Consider the following 13,881-nt stretch of genomic DNA (forward strand, 5'->3'; position numbering starts at 1 on the left):
TCCCTGGTGGTCCAGTGGCTAAGACACTGCACCCCCAGTGCAGGGGACCCAGGTTCGATCCCTGGTCAGGGAACTAGATCCCACGTGCTGCAGCTAAGAGTTTGTATGCCACAGCTTAAGATCCCACATGTTGAGATGTGTATCAAAGACTCTGCGTGCTGCAACTGAAACCCAGCACACCCAAATAAATAATAAATATTGTTTTTTGTAAAAGTAATGTCAGGAACACAGACGAGCACAGGGGCATGTACATGTAGGCTTGAGGGCCCACTGAAGCTCAACCACAGGCCACCCTTCTTTCTGCTTCCCCCAAACTCTCCGCATGGGTGCTTTGACCATGAATTGGGTGATCCTTTTCTGTGGGACACAGCAGTCCCTCAGAAGAGGGAGAAACCCCTGTCTTACTGTAACTCAGTGTTCAGTCATGTGCTTAGTGGTTGTGGGCCTGGGTTGGGGGTGACGAAGATGACCTGTTGTTAGATCTTGGCACTGACTGTTGCTCCCTTGTGTGCCTCGGGGAGACACTTCGTTGTGAAGCCTCAATGAACTTACTGTAAAATGAGGATCATAGTGCTTGTCTATGGGTGGGCAGAGTCAATATGAAATATAGCAGCTGCCCAGTAAATGACCCTTTTTTTTCTCCTTTCCCATGGCCACTTGCTGAGGATAAAAGGACCTTACCGTAGCCACCAGGTATATTTCAGAATGTCTGTCTTAACCCTTTCCTACTCCCCAGTGCCACCTCCACCCCCCATGGCTACCACACCAAACCAGGAAAGGCTGCTTGACACCGGAGTGTTTGCTGAAACCACCTCTGGTACCTGCCTTTATTTCACGGACCACCTGTTGGCTGCCTGCAGGAACTGCCCTCCTGGAAGCCAGAATGAGGAGTGCAAAGAGCAAGAGAGGTCTATGTACGTCCACGGCAGGGGTACCAGGGAGGTGCTGGACTGGGCTGAAAGAGTGGGCTGAGCATTTGTTGGCTCATCCTTTGAAAACCTTTGAAAATTGCTTTAAAGGAATGAGAGCGGTGCCTCCCCCTTGTGGCTGGCACGAACAAATTTATGTATATCAGACACTAGAACAGTGTTAGAGCCTGTGGTGCTCGGTATGTGTTCCCTAGCTGGCAGCTCTGCCTCAGCAATTCCACTTTGTTAAATATCCTAAGGAAATGACTAAGTGTTCACAGCATTTGTATGACAGGGTAAGAATTGGAAACAACCTAAATTTCCAACAATGGTGGGGATAGGCTATGATTCATTCAAGGGATGAAATAGAATGCTATCATATCATTCCAAGACAAAAAAATTTCATAATAAACTATCGAGTGAATAAACAAAGGCTATTAAACAATAGAGAATGGGTCCATTTGTTAAAGTGAGCATTTGATTTGTAATAATTTTAAGTTTACAGAAAGATTCCAAAGATAGCACAGAGTTTCTGCATACACTTCACCTAGCTTCTCTGAATGTTAACATCTTATATAACCATGGTACATTTGTCAAAACTAAGAGATTAACGTGGGTACATTATTAGACTCTGACTTTATTTGGTTTTCACCAGTTTTTCCACTAATGTCCTTCTTTCTGTTCCAGGATCCAACCCAATATATTACATTGCATTTAGGGTTGTTTTTTTTTTTTTTTTTAAGTTTATACACACAGAAAAAGCATGGGAGGTTACAGATGAAAGTATTTTAACTGTGATCATAGCTGAGTGTTGAAACTATGGAGTTTTTAAAAAGCTTTCTTAGGTCTTCTAATTTTTCTGTGTATAATTATCGCATACTTAAAAACAGAAAACTAATGCCTTCAGGCTGAGGTGGTGTCTCTCTGGTTACTCCTAGTATGGCTACGCTGTGTTGTGATTATTTATTCATTTGTCCTCTTTAGACTGACCTCAAAAGGAGGGGCCGTTTCTTCTTCATCTCCTTTTCCCCAGTCTTGCAGCTTGGGTGGGAGCACTGAATTCTGGTTGAATGAATGAGTAAAATCAAAGAGTTTTATTGCTACCAACTCTCACAACTAGTCTTAGCATTCTCTCAACTCAAGGAAACCCCAGGCTTATGTTTCTCTAGTTGGGTGACCCCTGCAGAAGTATTGGAACTGTTTTTAAAGTCTGCAGCCCCAGAGTTGACCCTAATGCCCATTGCTGATTGAGTCACTGTGGGCAGAGTCATGGACTATGCTAAATAGCCAGACCTAGGTCAGTTGACCAGGCATTTATACGGTGTCCAAAGAAAAGACAGAGTTCTGTTGTCCAAGGGAGTAGGGTTGGATGTTAAGCAGGTTAAATACAACATCAGAGTCAGGTCCCAAAGCAGTTGCTTAAATTCCTGATTCTCTCCACTAAACTATAAACTTGAGGAGGATAGGTCCACATCAATACTGTTTATTGTTAAATCTCTAACACCTAGCATAGAACTTGATATGTAGCAGGGGCCTAATCAATATGCAGTGGAGAAAATACATCTCTTTGTAAAAATAGTTTATTAATAGTGTTTGAATCAGAATGATTTTAGTTGCAAATAACAGCAAACTGGCTTTGAAAAGGAAATTTGTTGGCTCATGCAGCTGAAGAGTCTAGTGGAGCCTGGTAGGCATGATTTGATCTATTTCTCTGCTAATCCCCTAGCTCTGTGCTCAGGATCATCCTCAGGTTGGCTACTCTCATGACAGCAAAAGGACTGCAGCAGTTCCAGACCTCACATCTACACTCCATACCATCTGGAGCCAGAGAGAGACTCTGTATCCAAGAATTCCCAGCAGAAGTCACTGTGGACTAAGATCATCTCTTGTTCAGTTGCTAAGTCATGTCTGACTCTGTGACCCCATGGATTGCAGCACACCAGGCTTCCCTGTCCTTCACTGTCAACTGGAGTTTGCTCAAATTCATGTCCATTGAGTCAGTGGTGCTATCTAAACATCTCATCCTCTGCCACCCTCTTCTCCTTTTGCCTTTAATCTTTGCCAGCATCAGAGTCTTTTCCAGTGAGTCAGCTCTTCGCGTTTGATTAGCTTCTTCACGAAGATCATCTGATCACTTGTGAACTGGCCATTAGTGGGAGGGGTTATTTATTGAGTTAGCTTAGATCATGTGCCCTACCATTAGAACAAGTGCAGGAGGGAGTAGAATCAGCTTCCCTGAAATCATGTGGAACCCCAATGGAAACTGAGATTTTTGAGAAGGCAAAGCAATTTAGGTCCTGGAGAAGTAACAAACAGGCATCTGACTCAGTTGCTGAGTTGTGTGGCATAGACATAGGATACAAGAGTTAAGAGAAGGCAGTGAGTGAGGGCTGCAGCAGCCAGAGAAGGGAAGCTTCACGGAGGAGAAGAGACTGAACTAAGACCTGAGACGAACTATTTAGGCAATGGGGAGTAGTGGGCTGGGGGGCAGTGAAGAGGAGGGAAGGACCTATTGTAAAGATGTCATGAGCATTTCCATGTGCCAGACTGCATGCTAACCCCTCTTGGGGCATTATCTCAATTAATCACCACAACAACCTGCAAGTTTAGTATCTTCATTGTCTCCATTTTACAGATGAGAATCTGAAACCCAGAGGACACACGGTAATTGTTGACGTTGGGCCTTGGACCCAGCCTGTCTGGCTCCAGAGCCATGATGCTAGTGAGTGAAGAGGGCCGAGGCCACCTGAGGCGTGTGTGTGCACTAGTGGAGTGGCCTGACCTCAGAGATCATCACAGAGGTAGTGGAGTGTGAAGCAAGGCTCCAGAGTTTCATCTCCCAGCCTGTGTTCATGCTGTCTCCTCTACCTGGAATTCCTTCTCCCCATCCCTCTCTAAACCCTACTCCTTCATGGCCAGAGCCCCATAATACATTGTAACACCTGGCCCATGTGAATTGCATGAGACTGTATTTTCACTAGACTTCTGTGAGCTCCTCACAAAAACTGCATTTCACCTTTATGCTTGACAAAGTGAACTGCCCTTTATGGTTGCCATGGTGACCTCCTCTTCTGAGGACTGGAGGGATATCAAAGACACAGATTGTTAGACCTCTCAGCTTTACCTTATCTAATCCTCTCACTTTATAGGAAAAGAAATAGGCCAGAGAAGTTGGGACTTTCCCAAGGAGCCAGTTCAGTCTAGAACCCAGGAACCTGGGATTCCAAAATGATATGGCTTGAAGAACATTATTAGCTCTGGAGCCGGATTGAACTCAGATCCCAGTTTCTCTGTGCCAGGCTGTGTGACCTGGGCAAGTCATTTAACCTCTCTGAGCTTCATTTCCCTCAGCTGTATAGTGGGGTTATAATGGAGCCTCCTCCCGGGGCTGTTGTGAGAAATAGTTCTTTTGAGTTTCCAGAACAGAACCTGGCACATGATGATTCTGCAGGAAATTCAGGCTTCCGTCATCCAAGTTGTGATCTGTGAGACACGGTGACACCAGCCCCGCCCAGCAGGACCTTCAGAATCCTCCTGTCCACATCCCAGGCCACACATCTTCCCTTCAGAACAGCTGAGAGACCAAAAGGAAGTCGCTGTGATGACTTTGGGGTGGGGGTGGGCCAGAGTCCCCTCCTTTGAGATACTGGCTTGGGCTCATATGACTCCCTTTGAGATCAGAGCCCCACCTGTTGCTGCCCCGCTGGCTTGAGGCCACCAAGGCCGGGCCCTGAGACTCCCTGCTTCTGCCTCAGGCTGGCACAGGTGTGGAGCTGCAGTGTGGTCCCTCACATGCTCTGTGCCAGACCAAGAGAGCAGCAGGAATAACAGATAGCCCTGGGCAGACATCCAGAATGCAAGGCCTTTGTCTCTGGGGTGGAGGTGCTCCCAGAGCCAGATGGCACAATCACATGACTGGGCCCCCCCATCCAAAAGATATACTAGGTCATCCCCTTCTAAGAGCCACCCCCCAACCCCTGCTCCTGCTCATATGAGCCCCTGACTCCCCACTTTCTGCATCTCCCTGGCTGGGGGATGGTGGACAAATCACTTTAGTCCTGTGTGCTTTGGCTTTCTCCTCTGTACTATGGGGACAGTGATGCCTTCTTCAGAATTAAAAGAATCCCATATGTGAGAGTATCCCATGCTAGGTCTTCACACAGCAGGTGCTCAATATATGTTTCTTCCCTCCTCGCTCAGCTGTGCCATTGTCCGGGCAGCAGGGATCAGAACCGAGGCATGATGCCTTTGAAAGTTCGCCAAGCTCTGACCACAGCTGTCTGAAATCATACGTTCTGTTCCCACTGGATGGACTCCCAACACCTGGGCTTGGTCCTGGTTCTGCCCCTTACTAGGTAGCTTTTATTAATATGTATCATTCACATTCTGTGAGCCTCGGTTTCCTCATCTGCAAAATAAACACATTTATTGATTCAATATATTTACTCTTTGTACTGGGCTCTGCTGCTGCTGCTGCTAAGTCATTTCAGTCGTGTACTGGGCTCTGGGCACCAAGAAACAAATGAGATTGCTTGCCTTCGAGAACCTCCCGGACTAGTAGAGGAGACAGATGTAGAATCAGAGGCATGTGGAGGGAGCAGTAAGAGCACAGCAGGGGGTGACCAGCCTAGCCTAGGTGGATGTGGGAAGACCTCAGAGGAAGGGACATCTGAGCCACACCTTGAAAGATGAGTGGAAATTTGCCAGGCAGCCGTGGGGGACAGATCTTGTGTCAAACGTGTTTTATTAATTGGGCTGCCTGGCCCTGCTAGCTCCTACCTCAGCCCACCTTGCTCACAGAGGAAACAAAGACATGCACTAGAAACTCATCTCCAGGCCAGGAGCTCCTAGAACAAGGGGCAAGGGAGGCATAGCCACCTGCAGGGCAAAATCTAGACTCACCAGCCCGCTACACAGAGGCCTGTTCACCTTCATATCCCCCTTGTATTTCACACTCTGACACAAGAGTTCCTGAGATCAACATCAACCTGTCTCTCCTCCTTGAGTCCCCTCCCTCTCCACACCTACCTGGCAACCTCCAGTTCATCTCCTGGAAACGTGATTGGGCCCACAAGCCACCTGGACACCTTTTTATTTATAAATACATGGACTCAAAACTACCTCTGCAAAGGACTGAGGATCCTTCAAAGACAAAAAGTAAGTCTACTATTTGTGTCCAGCATAGGATTGACCCTTTCCAGTGTCCAGCATAGGATTGACCCAGGGCTGCGTTTCTCAGTGGATGGTTCAAAGTCCACTTCTTCAGCCAACATTGGGCTTCTGCTTCTGGCCTGCTGGCTCTGAGCAAGGTATAGAGGATGCAAGAAGCACAGGGTACCGTCCAGGGGGAAACACACCTTAACAGGTAATTACAGCATTGGGTGATATGGTGGGAAAACAAGTGAGAGCAATTATAGGTTTCCCCTGATATCTGAAATTGGGGCTTTCCACTGCAACCTTTCATAAGCCAAAATGGCATAAGGCAAAGAAGTAGTTATCTCAGGACAAAAGAATGCACAAAATAGAGCACAGATGCTCACAGACACAGTTGAAAGCTATGGCAGCTTGATGCTGAGATGCTGAGAGGAGTTCCCGGGGAAGGAGCTTCACCAGGCCGCTCTGACTGCTCTGCTCTGGGTGCCCGCTGCCTCTACAGCTGGCTGCAGAACAATCGCTGAATGCTGTTTTTGCTTTTTGCTTGTTTTGTAAAAGTGAAAACCCCCTTTGGATTCCTCTTGGTTAGCAAAAACAGGTACTAATGTGGGTCTTCTATAAACACAAAGTGGCGGAAAGCAAACTTTTGAAAAGCAGGGGGATATCTGTAACTTTGGGTGCACTGGAGAAGACTTGCAGTAGCCAACATGAAGCTGGGCCTTGAAAGCAAAGCAGGAGTTTGTTGGGTGGTGAGAGAACGAAAAACATATACAAGGCACAGAGGCATGAAAAAGGATAGCCTGCTCCAGGGACAGCAAAGTATTCCTCATGGCTGGAGCCTGAGGGGAATGGCTAGTGGGGGGGGGGGGGGGGGGTATGGGAGGGCTGTGGGAGATGAGGCTAGGGAGGCAGGCAGGCGCTCAGGAGCAGCAGACCTCACCCTCATGTCAAGGAGTTTAGACACATGCGCATCCTCGAGCCAGTTATTGAAGACCTTCAAACACGGACAGAGTGACATGGTCAGTTTGAGGGATTCTGTTCTTTAGGCCCAACAGTGAGGCATTCGAGATCTCAGTTCCCTGACTAGGGATCAAACCTGGGCTCCCTGCACTAAGAGCATGGAGTCTTAACCACCGGGCCCCAGCCAGGGAAGTCCCAGTTTGCGTTTTAATGTAGATGGGAGAGGGCATATAGAAGCCTGGGAGGAAGCTGCTATGTTAGTCCAGGGATTTAGGCCACTCAGTACTGTTAACACTCAGTCATCACTCTGTTCGGCTCCATTCTAATTACCTTATACAGATCCCATTCTCCCAGGACCCTCTTTCAAAGACTGAAAAACTGAGGGGTAAAGAAGTTAAGTACCTTGCTTGGTAAGTGGTGAAGCCTGGATTTGCACCCTGGTGGCACACTTCAGGGCCTGTGCTTTCAGTTTCTGTGCTATATGGGTTCTCACTAGCATCACAGCAATAATAATAATGCTATGCTAATGAGGTTTGCCGAGTGCATATTCAACTTTGGACTCTTACCTCAGGTTTAATCAAGTTCTAATCAGGCCGGCAAGGAGGATACTGTCCAGCTGGAAGGCCATCCCCAGAGCCCAGAGTCCAGTGGAGACACTGCTCCAGGCCTTGCTATATCCAAGCCACTCAGAGGGAAGTGACCTGGCCACCTCCCCAAACTGCTGACAGTGACCTTTGGCAGAGGCATCCAGAGCCTCGTGCTGCAGTTGGCCGACAGCCCAGCCAGAACGGCTGAGCCAGTGTGGCCTGGGCAGCTGCAGGACCTGGGCCCCAGGGGCCTCCAGACACCCTGGCTTAAAGCCAGGACACTGTGCAAGGCTGCTAGAACCCATAGCTTGGGACCCAGCATTAGGAGCCCCAGCTTGGTCACTGATGTGCTATGGAATCTTGGGCAAATCCCTACCCCTCCTTGGGCCTCAGTTTCCTAGAAGGTGCATGAGTAAAACTTGCCCCTGGCCTTGTCCTTCCTTCCTTACATGGCCTGTGATGGGCAGGGCACTGGGAGTACCACAGGGTCATCTCTCCTGCCAGGAAAGCTGACCCTCACGTTACTTAGGATCTCTCCTTGGTGCCAGGCCCTGTGCTCTGTACTGAGGCCACAGAGCAGGTCTGAGCTGACTCCTGCCTCCAAGCGGTTCCCAGCTAGTCGTGGGACTGGGGGACAGACAGTAAAATCAATTACAGCCCAGTGTGGTAGGTACTGTATTGCACAGAGAGAAGGATACCTAAGGGGATCTGGGGGGCTCCAAGGAGGGAGCAGCTGACTGCCTGCAGAGACCTGGAGGGCCTCCAAATAAGAACAGGGAACTGCACTGTCTTGCATCTTCCAGGCCGAGAAGGAGGTGGGGTGCGTTCCTATTGAGGCAACAACCTGTGCAAAGGCCTGGAGGCAGAAAAGACTCGTCTGTTGAGGAAAAGGTGAGCATCACGAGGCGGGTGGTGGGGAGGGGAGTGTGTATGTGTCCAAGGAGATGGGGCTGAAGGGGCAGGTGGGAGGCAGCACAGGGCTGCACTGAGTTCCTCGTGAAGGTTCCTTGGCCAGAAGGAGCAGAGCCCACACACAGGCCTCGTGGGCAGCTGGGAGGGAGCCTCTGGAGGCCCAGGCCGGGTTCTGGGGCTCAGAACTCTGGGGCTCTGGCTGGTTCCTCCTCCCTTCCAAGGCCAAAAGTCACCCTGCCCTCCTGTTCAGGGCACTCCATCCCCTCCAATCTCAGACAAAGCTCTTCACAGAGCAGCCCAATTATCTCAAGCACATCATCCTTGGGAGCTTCATCCTCTACTAGGTTTCCTTGGCAGTCCAGTGAGGCAGCTGAGGCTCAAAGCTCCCAGGGGATGCAGAAACAGCTTAAAGCACCTGTGGGTCAATCCCCATGGTAATCTCTGGAGAAGGGGCCAGACAGGAGCTCACCGTCTGGCTGGGAGAACAAATGCTAAACAGGGGAGCATGCTGATAATTAATTATTTACTGTTGTTTTGGTTGTTTAGAAAAACACATCAGCCATAAAAAAAAGAATGAAAATGATCCCATTTGTAGCAACATGGACGGACCTAGAAGTTGCCATACTAAGTAAAGTAAGTCAGAGAAAGACAACTATCATATAACATCCACTTATACATAGAATCTTTAAAAATGATGCAAATGAACTTTATTTACAAAACAGAAGTTGAGTCACAGATGTAGAAAACAAATCTGGATACCAGAGGGGAAAGGAAGGGAGGGATAAATTGGGATATCGGGACTGACATACACACACTACTATATATAGAACAGGTAACTAATTACCTACTGAATAGCACAGGGACCTCTTCAATATTCTGTAGTGACCTATATGGGAACAGAACCTTGAAAAAAAAGGGGATATACCTGTATGTATAACTGACTCATTTTGCTATACAGCAGAAACTAATGCAATATTATAAAGCAACCATAATCCAATTTTAAAAATTAATTCAAGGCTGGGATGGGCAGGGGGAGGAAGGCTTGAGAGGAAGGAGATATATATAATTATGACTAATTTGAGTTGTCGTATGGCAGAAATCAACACAACACTGTAAGGCAATTATCCTCTGATTTAAAAAACATAGTGAAAAAATTTTTGCAACAAAAAACAATAAAATTAATTCAAAATGTAAAAACTAAATTAATAAATAAATGAAAAATACATGTAGCTGGAGAACTTTCTAAGAGGGAGCTGACCTCTCTGGGCAGACAGAGAAGGCATTCCTGAGGAGGTCATGTTGCCATCTGAGCCTGAGGATGCAGAGTTGCTGGCTTACTACTCATTGAAGCAGGAGTGGGGAGAATGTTACCAAGTCCCAGATGACTTGTCCCAGGTCCTCTGTTCACAAAGGGGGTTTGACTCCAGGTCTACTTCTCACAGTCCTCCTCCCATCAGGATTTTTCTCAAATTATTCAGATGTCACCAGTAAAGAATTTCCATATCTTTGATCTTGCTGGATCCTCCCTGAGGTAGGGCCCACCTGCCCATTTAGAGGCAAGCTGAAACCTAGGAAGTCCAAGTGACTCACTCAAGTCCACACAGCGAGTCAGATCTAGGGCAAGAACCCACATGTCTGGGCTCTGAGATACCCGATGAGATCATAGAGGAAATTCAACGCTGTCTTTCCCAGCTTTGCCTTGCACCAGACAATCCCTGGAATGACAGACACCCAAGGGGCTTTCCTGGAAAACAACTTCCTTGAGGGACATGAGAGCTGCTAAGAAATATTTTGAACTCTGGGGCAGCCCCGTGCTAAGCCCATGTTCCTGGGCTTAGTGTGCCCAGGAACCTCCCTCACTGGTAGCCCTGAGCTCAGAGCAAACACTTGGACCATGATTCTTTCTGCCCTTGATGTTTCAAACGGAACTGCTGCTGAATGAAATGGAGTATAAGCAAGGGCTGGACAGGCCTCTAGGGCATGCAGGCACCACCTTCAGAAAGACCTGTAAACTATAGGAAGCTCTAAGCCCTGGAGCACAGGGCCCTCAAGCCCTGAAGAGGGATGAGTATCTTTGGATCCCAAGGGGATATCATCCCCATTCAGGGGCCTCTGGGTCCCAGTGGGAAGACCTCTAGACCATTACAGATGGATCTTTTGGGGGTTTTAATGAGGAGTCTTTGAATACTGTGGACCCTGGTGACGGGGTTCAAACAATAACAGATCACTTGTCAGAATCATGGTAACAGCTGAAGTGTTCGCATATATTTGCTGTGTATCTACGGAGTTTCTTCAGTTCTTTTCATCCCCAGAGCATGCACTCCTTGATGGTCTTATGCTCCACACTGGCCCTCAGAGCTTCATCTTATGGTGCCAAAGAGAATGAAGATGGAGAAATTAAATCCAAATTCCCTTAGAGAAGGACACGTCTGGAATCAGAACTTATCCTGTTCTGGGGCCTCCATCTGCCCTTGCACCCCCCCCACCCCCCCCGCCCCACCCCCCCGCCGCCACCCCCCCCGCCCCACCCCCACCCCTCACCTCCACCCCACCCCCACCCCCCGCCACCACCACCCAGCTGGCCCTGCCTTTCCAGCTCCTGCTGAGCAGCAGGACTTAGAAGCCATATAACCAGCCCCTACTGCCTACTCTTTTCTGAAAAAGCCTTGTCTGGGGAGGTGGGATGAACTGGAGACCTTCGTCCTGACTCTGCCTCCTTCCCTGCTTTGCTAGGAGTTTAAGTGAAATCGTGGGCCTGGGACCTCCCTGGTAGTCCAGTGGCTAAGAAGCTGCATTGCAGATGCAGGGGGCCTGGGTCCAATCCCTGGTCAGGGAACTAGATCCCACATGCCACAACTAAAGATCCTGCATGCTGCAACAAAGACCCAACACAGCCAAATAAATAAGTAAAATCATGGATCTGAAAGTACTTGGTAAACTGAAAAACGTTGAACTGACATAAACAAGGGGAAAACACCACTCTGTTTGGTACAGAGATGAGTGGTTTAACATCATGCCTCTGAGGGGCTCACAGTCTGGGTAGACAGACACACAGATCAATATGACATGGTTAGTGTGACAGCCACAGGGTGTGCTGGGCGCTGTGAGGGTACAGACAACTCCTAAGGGAGAAAGAGAAGGTCTTGAGAGGAGGACACCTTGGAGATGGGCCCTGAGGGAGGTGTGAGAGTTTACCAAGTAGACAAGAGAAGATGTGCATTTCAAAGGCAGGAACAGCTGGTGCAAAGGCAGGGGGCCTGGAGAGGAAATGGCATCCAGCTAGAGCCAGAGAGTCCAGTCAGGGATGGGCAAATGAGTCTTGGCAAGGCAGTCAGTTCAGTTCAGTTCAGTTCAGTTCAGTTGCTCAGTCTTGTCCAACTCTTTGCGACCCCATGAACTGCAGCACACCAGGCCTCCCTGTCCATCATCAACTCCCGGAGTTCACTCAAACTCATGTCCATCAAGTAGGTGATGCCATCCAGCCATCTCATCCTCTGTCGTCCCCTTCTCCTCCTGCCCCCAATCCCTCCCAGCATCAGGGTCTTTTCCAATGAGTCAACTCTTCACATGAGGTGGCCAAAGTATTGGAGTTTCAGCTTCAGCATCAGTCCTTCCAATGAACACCCAGGACTGATCTCCTTTAGGATGGACTGGTTGGATCTGCTTGCAGTCCAAGGGAGTCATGGCAGGGCAAAGAGTGCTGAAAAGCTTACCAAGAAGATTTGGAGTTCTTTTCAGTAAATAACAAAACTTCTAAAGTAGGGAAGTGGTACTTAAGCAAGAAATGATTATTTCGATTCTTCACAAGTTTCAAAATAGAGACTTAGAGTGAGGAAGCAAATTGCTCAAAGCCAGGAAAACAGAACTAATAGGAGATATGTATATTGCCACACTTATATTTTTATAAGTAAATATTTATACTTATATCTATAAAAGATTTATTATATACACACACACACACACATATATGGGGCTTCCTGGGTGGTACTAGTTGTAAAGAACCCACCTGCCAATGCAGGAGATATAAAGAGATGCAAGTTCAATCCCTGGGTAGGGAAGATCCCCTGGAACAGGGCATAGCAACCCACTCCAGAATTCTTACCTGGAGAATCTCATGGACAGAGGAGCCTGGTGGGCTACAGTCCATGGGGGTCACAAAGAATCAGACACTACTGAAGTGACTTAGCACACACACACATATATAGAAGACTGTTTTTTATAAAGAATTGGCTTGTGCAGTTATGGAGGCCAGCAAGTCCCAGGATCTGCAGGGTGAACCAGCAAACTGGAGGCCCAGGGGAGCTAATGGCTTAGTTCTAGTCCAAGTCTGGAGCTATCTGTACACCCTGTGATCCAGTCAAATTGCCACATAAAATTATCACAGCCTCACACCTAAATAGTGGTAGGGCTCAGGTTCGATCCCAGGACTATCTGACTTGAGAACCCATTGTTGCAGCAGCCTCTGGGCAGAGATCCAGGGCTCTCCTTTCCCAGCCTGATCTCCAGCCTCATGCCAGCTGGAAAGAAGCAGCCAGTTACCAGCCAGGTCAGGCCATGGGCCAGCCAGAGATAACCAAGCGGGGCTTGGGGAAGGACTAAACAACAGCTTCTCTGTTTTAGGCAAGGCTTTACAAAGGGCTCTATGCCCTCTTGGGCGACCAGGAGAGGGCAAGGGGGCTGGGGCTCCAAAGGAACTGGCCAGCAGGAGCAGGACCTCCTCTGCTCGCATCAGATGTCTAAACAGCTGTGCTTCTGTCTCCCTTCCCACCCTCTGCTCCCTGACCTAGAGAGTCATTGCTTTCAAGATTGTTGGAACTGGAAAAGCCCCCAATCTCCCCTTCTTCAAATCAGTTCCACACCATTATGCAGATGGCAAAACAGAGATCCAACGGGATTCCCCACTGAGCCAATTCAGTTCTTGTCAACCCATGTTTATAGGTCTCACTGTGTTCTACCGTGTAGGGGCTCAGATGGTAAAGGAATAGCAGAGGCAAGTCCAAGAGAGTGGTTACGTGACTCTCTCCCCACCAGCCTGGAACCCCTAAGGAATAAAGATGGACCCACCTCTGTGCCTCCAAAGTGAGCACAGGGCCTAGCATAGAAAAGGTTTGTATGCCGGCTACTCAGTAATGTCCTGGAGTACCTATGAGAGACACAGAGAACCGAATCTTCATGGGCTGGGGCTAGGATAAAGGGGGGTGGTAAGAGAAAAGAAGCTGAGGATAAAACATGACAGATTCCAGGCTTCAGCTCCTGGGTACATGGGGGTATCCTTCCCTAATTTAAAGGACAGCTGGAAGAAGTGCAAATCTAAAGGGAAGATGACAAACACAGCGGGGACCCTGAAATTATGAGTAAAG

The 13,881-nt window shown here is 48.3% G+C and overlaps 1 non-coding gene across 1 annotated transcript; it reads left to right on the forward strand.

Annotated features, from left to right (window-relative positions):
- TRNAG-CCC (transfer RNA glycine (anticodon CCC)) lies at positions 1–73 on the forward strand. The gene has a single exon. It is a non-coding gene; the product is annotated as a tRNA-Gly (tRNA).
- The last annotated feature ends 13,808 nt before the right edge of the window (positions 74–13,881 follow it).

The sequence above is a fragment of the Capricornis sumatraensis genome, chromosome 3 (assembly GCF_032405125.1).
Source record: "Capricornis sumatraensis isolate serow.1 chromosome 3, serow.2, whole genome shotgun sequence".
NCBI classification, from domain to species: Eukaryota; Metazoa; Chordata; class Mammalia; order Artiodactyla; family Bovidae; genus Capricornis; species Capricornis sumatraensis.